Raw genomic sequence first — 12388 nt, 5'->3', positions numbered from 1 at the left:
TATATTAATTTGAGCATTCATTGAGTTGAGAAAGCATTCATTGAGTTGAGAAATGCTGTTTTGTGTGAGTACTTAGTGGTTGAGAAACTCTTAAGCCAGTTGTAATGTACACAGGTGTTTGTGCTTAAAGTAATAGATAGTTGAAACTGAAATGTCACATACCATACCCATTACCTATCACACTGGATGCGTATGATATTCCATACCTACTGGGTTTCACAAAATCCCCATAACCCCTACAATTCAGTAACGTGTTGTGGTTCAATGATGGTCTTAGAAATTGACAGCTGTGGTATGGTGTTCTTGTTGTTAGTTTAGATTACTGTAGTTCTTTACTGCAGATTTCAAGTATGAGAGTAAAAGATTTTGTATGGTCTCTTTACTCTTGTGGCTAACTTACAGCATATCCTCTTTTTTAATTACAATAGCATTCATTATTTTTAATATATTTGTTTACAAAGCCATTATTTATGTAAGCCTGCCATGCATAAGTCACCATAAATTCGAGATGATCCATTTCCAGATATTAAGAAGAACAAACAAATAAAATACCCACTCTTAAGGCATTCTTTAATCTAGAAAACCTCTTCAGCCATTCTTACTGCAGGTTTAGTTCCTTATTACCTTTTACAGGTCCTTGCAGTAATAATTTTAGAACATTCATAAGGAACATTAAGGGTTGCAAGGTATACAGATTTGAAGAGTGAGTTTTTCCAGCCCTTCTCTTGCTGAATATTCTTCTATTTCTAGCTACCAAAATCCAAGGGGGGTGGGAAAGGCACAGCTGTGCAAGCTTTTGGCAACAAGTATTCACTTGGGCTTTTAATGATGTCTAATGACATTTGAGGAGGAATCTGTGCCTACCAAGTGTTTGGTCTCAGAATGGAAGGAGTGACTTCCAGCTCACCATAAATTTGGTCCAAATAGCTCTTTATAACTTGTTATCAAGTGATGCTTGCACTACAATTTGGTTGTTTTTCTTCAAGAAGTTTGCATTTGCTATTGTGATTGTGGGGCTCCCTAATATTTTACCTTTTTCTTTGACAGTCTGAACAACCAGTTGGAACTTTTTGGTTGGTTCCAGCAGCCTTGGCAATAATGAGAACTGTTATTTCATGGACTCATGAGCCTCCTCATTTGGGAGGAGCATCAGTGTCACCCTATCTCAAGGGCTTCAGGAAATCTTAGAAATGCATGGCCTTTACATCCACATATCCTCCAGTGAACATTCTCAAAGAGTAAGTGGCTTTTCTGCTGATAAAAGTTGAAGCCTCATCTAAACCTGGTAATATCTCTACAATCACTTCAGTTTTCCAGGACAGTTTTTCTGTCAGCAGTGCATGTTCATGCCATCCAAGTGAGATGGCACAAATTCAGGTAGGCAGGCCTTTGTACCTTCATTTAGTCATGCTATCTCTTTCACAATGGACAGTCTTTGAGTCAAGAGCTGTCAGCATCCAAGATACAATATTACGGTACTATGTCCTACAATTAGCCTTGTTATCTTACTTCATGAGAGGGTTTCAAATCGCAGTAGCTAATCCCTCTCCGTTTGGAATTGGAACATAGAATTTAGGTCAAAGGCTAAGTGCTGGGACCTATGAGGTCATTCAGTGCTGAAAGGGAACTTGATAGTAAGAAGGTCTGAAAGATGTAACAGGAGGAAAACCCCACAGTTGCACTATGAAATAATTGTTAGAAAGGGTGGAAAGTCAGATGGAAGAAAGAGAATATGAATGGAGGTACAGTAAAAGGGATGAAAGAGTTGCAGCTAGGGGCCTAAGGGATGCTGCAAAGAACCTTAATTAATGCCTACAATGCATCATGTGAGGTGTACTGATGGCACTTCCTCTCTATGGGGCCCTTTCCATTTGGCAATGAGGTACGTACATTGGTAATCTCAAGCCCATTAGCCCTCAGTTGAACATCTTATCCCATTCAGCTAATTCTTGGGTTTCTTTTAACAGATGGCACTCCTTTGTGAATTGCAATTTGGGCTGTGTAAATGAGGGGTTTGTAAGTCAAACAAATTTAATATTTCATGAAATAAAATCGATTTTTTAAATACAAGCTCTTCATTGGTAGTCTAATTAGTTTCTGTCCTCCAAACCCCTCTTATGTCAGAAATTCATATTCTGACAGCCATAATCTATACTGCACTGGTACTGGGGTTCTTTGGGTTGCTGGAACCCAAAGTTTGTAGATGCAAATGCTGGGTGCTGCCAGTTAGCCATTAAATGATCTTCATTTTTGTCAGGCTTTGAAATAGTGCATTTTAAGATTAATGAAGCCCCATGAATTGGGTTTGTATTAAGAAATAAAATATACTTTTGAAAAGGGTTATATATACAGTAGTGAGTTATCTAACCAAATTATAGCCATTTTTATACTGTGCCTGTATATATGTGGGTAGTGAGTTATCTAACCAAATTATAGTTTATACTGTACTGAGGGCATGAAGGTTTACTGTGCAAACTCAGCCTGCAGTTCACTGTCTACCACAAACTATATTACTCATTCTTCTGTGCCAACCCCCATTCTGGAAGGGTGAGATAAAGGGGGAGGACACCAAAGATTATGATTAATGGCTTTATACAAAAATATTTGTTTTAGACATATTTTGTTTGAAGTCAGTTTGATATAATTAGCTTGAATTACAATTTAGTAATTTAGGATGTGGCAAAAAGAAGAGACTCTGAAGAGAACAGAAGACCCAGATGCAAACACAATAAACAGTGTACAGGGTATAATAATGCTTCCTGATGAAAATATAATGACATGCAAGAAAAAGAAGTCTTATTAAAAGTGACAAAGATTTAATTTTTTAAAGTCTCCCTCAAAAATTAGAATGTTCTACCAAAACAGAGCTAAACCTAGTATCTAAACCTCTCCCTTGTGAAAACTGTAGTAAATATGGGCGCTAAAAAATTTAATGACCTAAAATGTGCATGTTGCAGGTCCAACATCATGCAACACTGTGGAGTTATGGACCACCAAATTGTGTTAAATACAGTCGTGGCCATCATATTCAGTCAAAAGATAGTGGGCATGTCCAATGGAGGGACTCCATCAAAAAACCCGTAATATAATAATGAGGTAAAAGAAAATCTGGAAAAACTAACATTAATAGCACAGAGTAAATCACCGAGTCTGAAAGAACAAAGAAAAAATACATAAGGAAAAAAGGAATCCTAATCCAGAATTTATATGAATCATTCTGTCCACATGACACTGAAGATATTTAAGAACCTTGCCACAGTAGCCTAGCCTACCAAAACTATGTATTCATGATAAAGTTGAAGACTTATTACTGGAAAGGGGAGTCATAAATAACTGGTAATAATGTCTATACCACACAGTTCTGCTCCAATCTGCTGCCATGATATCAAAATTTCTGGAGGCAAGCTCACACTTGTGGAAGAACTGTTAGTGGAGGAGTACCATCCTCACTTATCCCCCTTAGTAGGGAACTTTGCTGTAGGCTATCAACCTTTCCTGAGCTGAAGGGTGACTGCTGCCTTCCTGCTAGTGTCAACCTGCTGGGGGTGGGAGGATTAACTTTCCTTGAAGGAGTGCCAAGTGACCTCAGCTGCTTAGCATAGGAGAGAGGAGATAGACCTGGCCAGGGAAGTCTTCTGTTGGGCATTGACTACAGTCTCAAGGGTAATGCTAAGCTGTTGATGTTAAGAATTGATTCTATGGTTGCTGTCAAAGTTAACTTCAACAAGAGTTCTCTAATAATGCTGGAAACAAGAAAAGGTCTAATGGATTCTTGACCCTGAAAGTGTTATTGTTTCAAGGGAACAGCAGGTTAATGATCCATGGTTACCATGTCCCACATCTCCTTGAACACTCTGATGTGAAAAATAAATATGCAGCGATATGAAATTGCCGTCCTCCTTGCCTTAACAACATCATCTGACAACTTGAGCAAAAATGGATGATGAACTTATGGGGAGTAGCCTTGAATTTTATAAAGGCTGTTTCTCATCCCTCCAGCCAAAGCATCCCATCAGGAACATTGTCTAATATAGCAGTGGCTGCAGACAGGTTGAATACAAGGTTGGAATGGTCATTTTAGCTGGAGTTGCTCCTATATTTGGCAGTAGAGGCTTCCTTCTTGAGGTTTTGAGACTTCTCCAAACATATTTGAAGAATTCTGAAAAAAGAAGCTTCATTCTGACAAAGCTTAGGTCTTCTGCTGGTCCTAGTCAAATTGCTTAAAATGTCTTCAATAATTTGACATAGAGGGGCAAGTCAACTGGCTTTCACTCTGGGGTTGTAGTTGCCAAACTAATCTTAGGCATTGAAGATGACTGTCTCTACTTCCTCTCTGACAAACTGAAGTTGGTGCAGGCAGTGTCACATAAGCATATCAGTGAGGGAGAGACAGTATTTGATATACTCCTCTTTGCCATTTTGTTCAAAAAATACCAAGCTGATTTACTGCTTCTCTTTGGTTAACAGCCTGTGCCAAGACAGAACAGGTCTTAAGAAGAATAGCTCTCCATCACTGAATCTTGAAGCTCACTGTTGCCATTTGGCTTCTTCCAGTACATGCTTTCTGCTGTCCTACTTAGTATGGGAACTCAGGGTCATGATCTATAGAGTCTTCTTGGGAGGTTATAAGCCAAAGCCACAGCCCTTGTGTAAGGAAGAATGGTCACTATTTTTGCTGGGAACTCAGGGTCATGATCTATAGTCTTCTTGGGAGGGTATAAGCCAAGGCCACAGCCTTTGTGTAAGGAAGAATGGTCATGGTCACTATTTTTGCCATGATTTCTTTCAGTACAATGTTGGTCATTCTGTTGACCATGGGGGCCTGGTGGTTTTGGCTGTGATGGTCAGGGTCAGGATGTCTGCTGGCATTAAAGCTGGCACTCCTTGTATTTGTGGATGTGATGTTTGAGGAGGAAGAGTTAGTCTCCAGATCTCCCAAATGAGCTGAGGATGGCTATAGCTTGCATTTAGACTGGTGTCAAGAAATCAGGAGATGATGAATTTGTGTGACTAGGGTCTGGGAATGGAATGTTGTGGGCCTGAGTGTGACAGCATGTGGAAGTGGTCATGTCATTGCTACATTATGTGGCAGGGCCTACTGCAGTAATGGTCACTAGAGAGGGAACAGTCACAGGAAACATGACAGAGGGTTTTGCATATGACTTGCTTCAGGTGCATTTGCTTTAGGTTAGTCACAGATGAAATTAAAATCTCACTCAGCCAAACTATGTATGAGTCTTCACATGTTATGGGCAAATCTCCTGGATGAGCTATGGCAGGGCAGGGGTCAAAGTGCAGAAAAGTTACCAGTACAAAAAAACATGCAGAAATTTTAAATGAGCTACAGGCAGGGCAGGGGTCAAAGTGCAGAAAAGTTACTAGTACAAAAAACGTGCAGAAATTGTAAATAAGGTGCAATTGTAGGCAGCTGCAGATGAGTTATAGGTAATTTATATAAAACCCTAATAATAGCAATGATGTAGAGTGAAATAATGCATAAAACATGGCAGTAGTAAGCAAATGCAGTAAAAGAGCTATAATGTCATTGTGCTCAAAAGGTTAAGTACTTACTTGCATTTAGCCGCACCTTATGATGCCAGCAATTCAAAATACAATACTGGCAGTTGAACAGTACATGCTTAATGTAGAAATCACCATTTTATCAATTACTGTATTAAAGTGAAGAAGGCTGAAATACATGATGACTGAGACAAATTAGATAATGAATTTTTATGGCAGGAAATCTTCTGCAAAGTAAAACACCTGTATTGGTGATGAGTTAGCAGAACTGTTGCAGGAACAGCAGGTTCATAGAAAATGAGGTAAGTGATTGAGACATATCTGAGGCTCCAGATGGTACAAGCAGAGATGCTACTTTCTGTACGACAGACAAGACTGGTGATCCTTGAAACTTTAAGAACTCAGAATTATGCATATATATATTATATTATATTATATTATATTATATTATAATATATATATATATATATATATATATATATATATATATATATATATATATATATATATATATATATATATATATATATATATATATATATATATATATATATATATATATAATATATATATAAATAATGATGAATTGGTTTGTAAAGAAACAAGTGCCATTTAATGAATATGTAGTATGCTTACTATATTTTTCATATTTTTATAGTGAATAGATTTTTTCTGAAAGTTCTTATGTAAAATAGGTTGTTTTGACTTTGGTTTCTCATTGTCTGTGAAAATGTTCCCCCAGGCCCAATATTGATAATCACTATACAGCATAATGAAGTGCAGTCTCATTAAATAAAGATGTTTACAAGGAAATTTTGTGATTAATCAGATGATATGGGAATCTGTGTTAAGCCAGATATTTAGAATACTGGTAGTATTTTTTTTAAAGTTGGTGCCAGTTTTTCATGCAACTAGTATATTGCAAATCTTTTGCCATGAAGAAGTTAGAACTAACCAACCAGTTTGTGAGTTGCATATTACACTGAAATGCTTAATTCACCTGTTTACAGTATATTATTACCCTATTGCTATGTGTGTAAGAAAACAATTCTGGTAATGCATTGCCTGCCTGCTTGTCTTTTATACTAACAAGTAGAAAACCTGCTCTCTTTTATAAGCATTTTCATAATACTGTAGTGATGTCGGCCAGAAATATACATTAAGATAGAGCACACTTCCGTCAAGTAGACATAAATGACCTTGATAATCAGAATTTTTATAGGGAGTACTTATTTTTGATTTATAAACTAAGTAAAAGAAAAAAAAAAGAGGGTGATTTAAAAAAAAAAACTTGTATATTTTAGAATGATTTTTGCAAATAAATTATAATTTGATCTTTAAAATAGCCCTATTATTGAGTTTTAGGCATTTACAGTTATGAGTAGATTTCTCTGTTCTGTTTTCTCGAGTCATATAAAGTTTGTATATATAATTAATATATTCTGGACTTGCCAATGTTATTATTTTACTGTCATCATGAGAATTTTTCCTCGTAGAATTCAGGCACGTAACAATAGATAGGAATCTTGGTTTGATTAGGTAACACAAGAACTTACAGTAGGTCAGTAACATTTCAAAAGTGCCTTACTCATTCTCCAAACCTAAAGAATATCAGATGCAAGAACACAACTTTGTTTTACAAAAGCCTTGACTGTCATTGGTGAGAGGATTAATTTGAAAATTATAAGTTTAATTATGCTCATGAGCAGTAAGAGTGAGATTCTGGTTTGGAAATACACTTTCACTATGCCAGTTACTTGATTTTTGCAGTTCTGCTTAGATGATTACATTTACCTGTGTTATTTCTGGTTTTTGGTAGTGTATGAGCTTTTATCATCCCATTCATGTGGCGAGTGCCAGTAATTCAGACTTTTTTTGCCTAAGAGCATATTCATAACTTTTTTGTAATATGTTTTATTCATGCTTGTGATTTTTAATCAGTGCTTAACTAGAAATATTTAGCAGCTCAGGTGCTAACTGTTAATTTAACCTCTTAAGATATGAGTACTGTAAGTATACCTGGGAAACAAGGGAATAAGATAGGAAAGGAAGGTTCTTATGATATTTTAGGCAAGTGTATCAAGTGAAACATGTTAGGCAAGTATGTCAAGTAAATTGGTGAAGTGAAATGTGTTTTGAGATGTAGGATAAAACTCAAGTATTATAGTGCTGCTGAATGTGTTTCTGTTGTACAAATTTCATTGCTTGTTAGGTTTGAAAAGCATTTCATTTAAAGGTTGTATTTTAGTATGCCTCTATACACTTGTTTAATTTCAAACACCTTTCTTGTTTCTCAAGTCAGATTTCTTTCTCCTGCAGCAAACTGTTGTTGCCATCAGATAAGTTCTTCATAGGAATTACCCCCTTCTCGTTCTCATAATTCTCTGATAGATGTTTCAATGTGAAAGACTTTAGTTTCAAGTAGTCACAATTTATTTTATTCCTATTCATATTACCTTACTGCTCGAGATACTTATAATGAATACATAATTTTTTAGTTACTGCTATACCATTTGTAATATTTTATCATTATCCCCAAGTCTTTGCATCATTCAATTAAATACAGTACTTATTTTGCTTAGTTTCAAAATACCCATGCATGTAGCAGGAAGCTCTTTCCCATGATTAAATTTTAACTTTCCTGTAAAGAAATTCACTTCAGGAGATGAGGTTAGAATCCATTTTCCATGGCCATTCTGAAAACTCACCCTGTTGACTTTTGGTTGTTGCTGTAACCAACTGTAGCTTGCGCCAGACTTATACATGTCATTCTGTTTCCTCAATGAAACCATCCCCATCAGTTTTTAGCGTTAAGTTTGCCAATAAATTTTTTTGGTAGACACATGAGAGTCCAAATTTTCCTTCCTCATCCAAGTTCAGCAGAAAATAAACAGGATGAAAAGCTGATGTAAACATTTTAAATGATGATGTCATTATTTGATTGTCTGAAACTTTTCCAGTTGGTTCAGCAAACTTCTGCCAATTTGGCTTCTAACTGTTATCAAATACTGTTGTCTTCTAGGGTGAGTGACATAACAAAGGATGATATTTAGCTCTTCCCACGAGGCTCATTAGCTAATTTTCTGCGCAATTGAGAAACGAGGAAATTAAATGGACTTATCATGTCAATAAAGCTTTCTGCTAGTTCTGGTTTTCTGGAAAACCAATTGTTGAGTGCGAATCTCATTTGTTGATCATGATACTACTGAACATTACAGGAATAAGAACTACAGCCCTATTCAATTTACAGTATAGATGAAATGGGCATGTTTTACTAGGGCATTCCTGAACTCTGGCTAGGGCACCAGAGAAGACTGCTCAGGTGTTCAGAAAAAACGAAAGTGAAAGTGTTAGTGTCTGCCAATATTTCAAGTTAATTATTGGTAAAGTTAATTGCCAGAGGACATTGAAAAATATATGCAACATTTGCTTATCTGGCAGTATCTCAAAAGTAGCATTTAAGATGGCAGCAGCAGCCTATACCCACTAAATCCACCACTATATGACAATGAAGAGGAGTAGCACCTTCCTGCAGATTCTTAATGTTGCTTGGCAACTCAGGCTTATCCTTAAACAGCAATATTTTTTATGTGAACTTGCAAACTGTAACATTTTTTTATGTGATCTCTCTCTCTCTCTCTCTCTCTCTCTCTCTCTCTCTCTCTCTCTCTCTCTCTCTCTCTCTCTCTCTCTCTCTCTCTCTCTCTCTCTCTCTCTCTCTCTCTCTCTCTCTCTCTCTCTCTCTCTCTCTCTCTCTCTCTCTCTCTCTCTCTCTCTCTCTCTCTCTCATTCATGGTTCTTCTTAAATGAACCTCTTTGAAGTTGCTTTGAATGAAAAATTACTTTACTGCTGTTACTCCTCTATGTATAGAACCTGCAACTTGGAGGGTGGATGTTATGATGCATCCTTAGAAAGGTACAAAAGCCTTCATTTCATCTCCCTAGACTCTTCTGGTATGAATATTTTATTAGGTGACAGTATCCTAAAACTTTTGAGTAATGGCCTTTTACCACAGAGCTATTCTAATGATAATGGTATGCAGACTTACTTTATTTCCGGCAGACCTCTCCCAGGTGACTTCTGCTGGGATCAGTCTTTTCCATCAGCCCAAGCAGTAGTTTCAGCAGAATATTAGAAATCATGCAACCTCAGTTTAGAGATCAGTAGCACATCTTCAGAATCAACTGTTAACACTAGGTCATCTGCATAAAGAAGCTCCCAGGGGTCCCATTTTTCGCACTCCTTTGCAGCTTCTTCCATTACTATAATAAACATCAAAGGGCTAAACAATGATCCTTGATGGACACCAACATTTATTTAAAATTCTTCTGGTACATTTAGCACTGTATTCTCTCTAAATCTAGTATACTTCCTTAATGAGACTCTGAGGCCCTCTGCCTTCACAGTGCCCATTTACTTGTCTTGGTATTCAGCCACATACCTTTTCAAGGTCCACTTATATATGGAATAATCTTCTACTCCTTGCATTGTACTTTTCTTGTGGTTGCCTCATATAAATACTTTCTGTTGTCAATCCACCTAGCTTGAAGCCAAACTGACAATTACTGATTTTAGTTTTAATTGTTCTCAGCCATTTCTCCACCACCTTTTTCAATATTTTCAAAGCATGTAAAGTAGTCTTATTCCTGCATAATGTCCACACTGTAGTTCATCTCCTTTTCCTTTGTCTACCATCCTTTTATGGCTTTTTTCCTGTGCTTCCGGTTCATTTATTCTGGTAAGCTCGTGGATGAGCAGCTGTCAAGGTGTTTTTATTTAAACACTTGCAATTTTGGATGGTTCTTGGGGCTTTTCCATTTTTCATCTTTCTGAGGTCCTTTTAACCTCCTTAACTGTTAAGATCTCCATCGGTCCCTCTATTATGCCAGCTTATGCCAGTTACCATGTACTGTACATTTTCTTCATGTAGGAAGTCTTCACTCTTCCCTTTTCGTCCAAGTTTTGTCAGTTTCTGACAAACATTTGCCAGCATCCTTCATAAATGTTCCCTGATTTTTTTCCCCACAAGCTGTTCTCATCAAGGACTAAATTTCTAATTCTCCTGTAATAAAACTTCTTTTCAATAACTTTCATGACTAGAGTTTCATCTCGCTGTTCTCTTGAAAAAACATCACCTTTACCATATGCAGACTAGCCACGTCCATCCAAAGCAACCATTTGCTTGTCAAATTAAATTCCTTTTAGCCTTTGTTTGCAAATGCTGTCAGGAATCAAATGACTTATCATAAAGTCATCACACTAGAAACTTTTACTCTGTTGCTTTCTTTTCTTACCCAGAAATTCATTGATAGGATTTAGCTGTTGGCTCTTTGAACCACAGGCAGTTCCTTTCCTTCCAGCATAGAAGGGACTAATAAAACAAGATAATCCTGTGACCTGTTAGACTTTTGAATGTTATTTTCAAGCCACTGCTCATCATTGCTGAGTCTCTAAATTCCATAGCCCTCTACCGTAATTCAAGAGTTGTACTTTATTCTCACCAGGTCATAGGACTTTCAGTTTGAGTGTTGACCTCTTTAGCCATATTCATACAGTGTTTATAGGTTGAATGAGTCAGTCATATTGAGATCTGGAAATGTCAGCTTACCTCTTTCTTCCTCCTGATAATAACTCGGTGTACTCCGGGTATCTGGATCCTAACTCCATACCTTCCCCCACTTGGAGGTCAAAAATTTCAGGTTAGTTCCATCTGTCTCATAACTTGACCTCTCAGCAACCCTCATGTAGGGTGACAGTAGACCTGGTTCAAGTACAGTAGTCTCTTACCTGATGTGACATCCCAGTCTACTCATCACCTCCCCACATAAAGTAGGTATTTGTCTGTAGAAAGGCAATGATGTGTGTACTTTCTACTAACACATAAACATATTTGGAAAAAAAATTGTTAATATACTGTTGCCTTAGATTGAAATATCTCCCCTCCCCTCCTATTGTTTGTTGACACGTCAGGCTGAGAATGAGATTTCATACTGATATTGAATATGTTGGCTGAGAGATAGGGGGTTGCCTCATTTTAAGAATGTCTCTTGCCTCTAGGAAGCATTAGATAGTCTTGGTGCATTCTTAATCTGCCATTCCCTTGTACTGAAATGATGAGCCCTCTAGTAAGTCAGTGGTTTGTATCAAAGAAACAAAATTTGTTTAAAAATAATTTTGCGCAGAAGAATTAAAAACAGTATTACTGAAGGTACTAACTGGAGCCCATTTTTAAAACAGAGATATTGGAAATTTCAGTATGCCATCCCCTAACGATGGTTTGATGAGAATTTTAGATTTGGATAGTCGTGTGAATGCCTTACTTGTATTATCATTGCTAAACAACTTATGGATTGTAGTGGACTGTTCCTAATGATTCTCTCCAAGTTTCCAACAAAAATGAATAATGACAATAAAATTACTGTTTTGTAAGCAGATCAAATTATGAGACTTATATGCACATTTCAGCAATGAAAGTTCTATATTATAGCTCACGTATGATGAGAAAATGTTGTGATTAATGACAGCTCATGTATGATGAGAAAATATTGTGAATTTTAAGTAATGCTTCCCAAGCTGTAATAATTCTAGAGCTCACACATCTTCTATGTTTGTCTTTAGGCATATTGTAGCAAACTTAGAATTCGTTCAGTGTTTTAGTTAAAAGTTAAGCACTACACATAATTTGTAGATTGCTACTAATGTAACTTAGGTACAGTATTAACATACAGTATATCTTTTCTTTTTTCTGATGTCTATCGTAGTATATGAAAGTTATCAGTGGTAAGGCTTGGTGGTAACTTAGGTGGTAGCAGCAGCAATGTAATAGGTACAGTGGTGGTTTGAGAGCCAGTATATCAGCAGAATTAT

General features: G+C 36.8%; 1 protein-coding gene across 1 annotated transcript in view; it reads left to right on the top strand.

The window, feature by feature from the left end:
- Positions 1–12388, top strand: part of LOC136829342 (Ca(2+)/calmodulin-responsive adenylate cyclase-like) — a 272221-nt gene that overhangs the window by 230708 nt on the left and 29125 nt on the right.

The sequence above is a fragment of the Macrobrachium rosenbergii genome, chromosome 44, assembly GCF_040412425.1.
Source record: "Macrobrachium rosenbergii isolate ZJJX-2024 chromosome 44, ASM4041242v1, whole genome shotgun sequence".
In the NCBI taxonomy this organism is placed as follows: domain Eukaryota; kingdom Metazoa; phylum Arthropoda; class Malacostraca; order Decapoda; family Palaemonidae; genus Macrobrachium; species Macrobrachium rosenbergii.
Note: the sequence above shows the minus strand (reverse complement) of the source record. Positions and strands in the feature narration are given on the sequence as shown.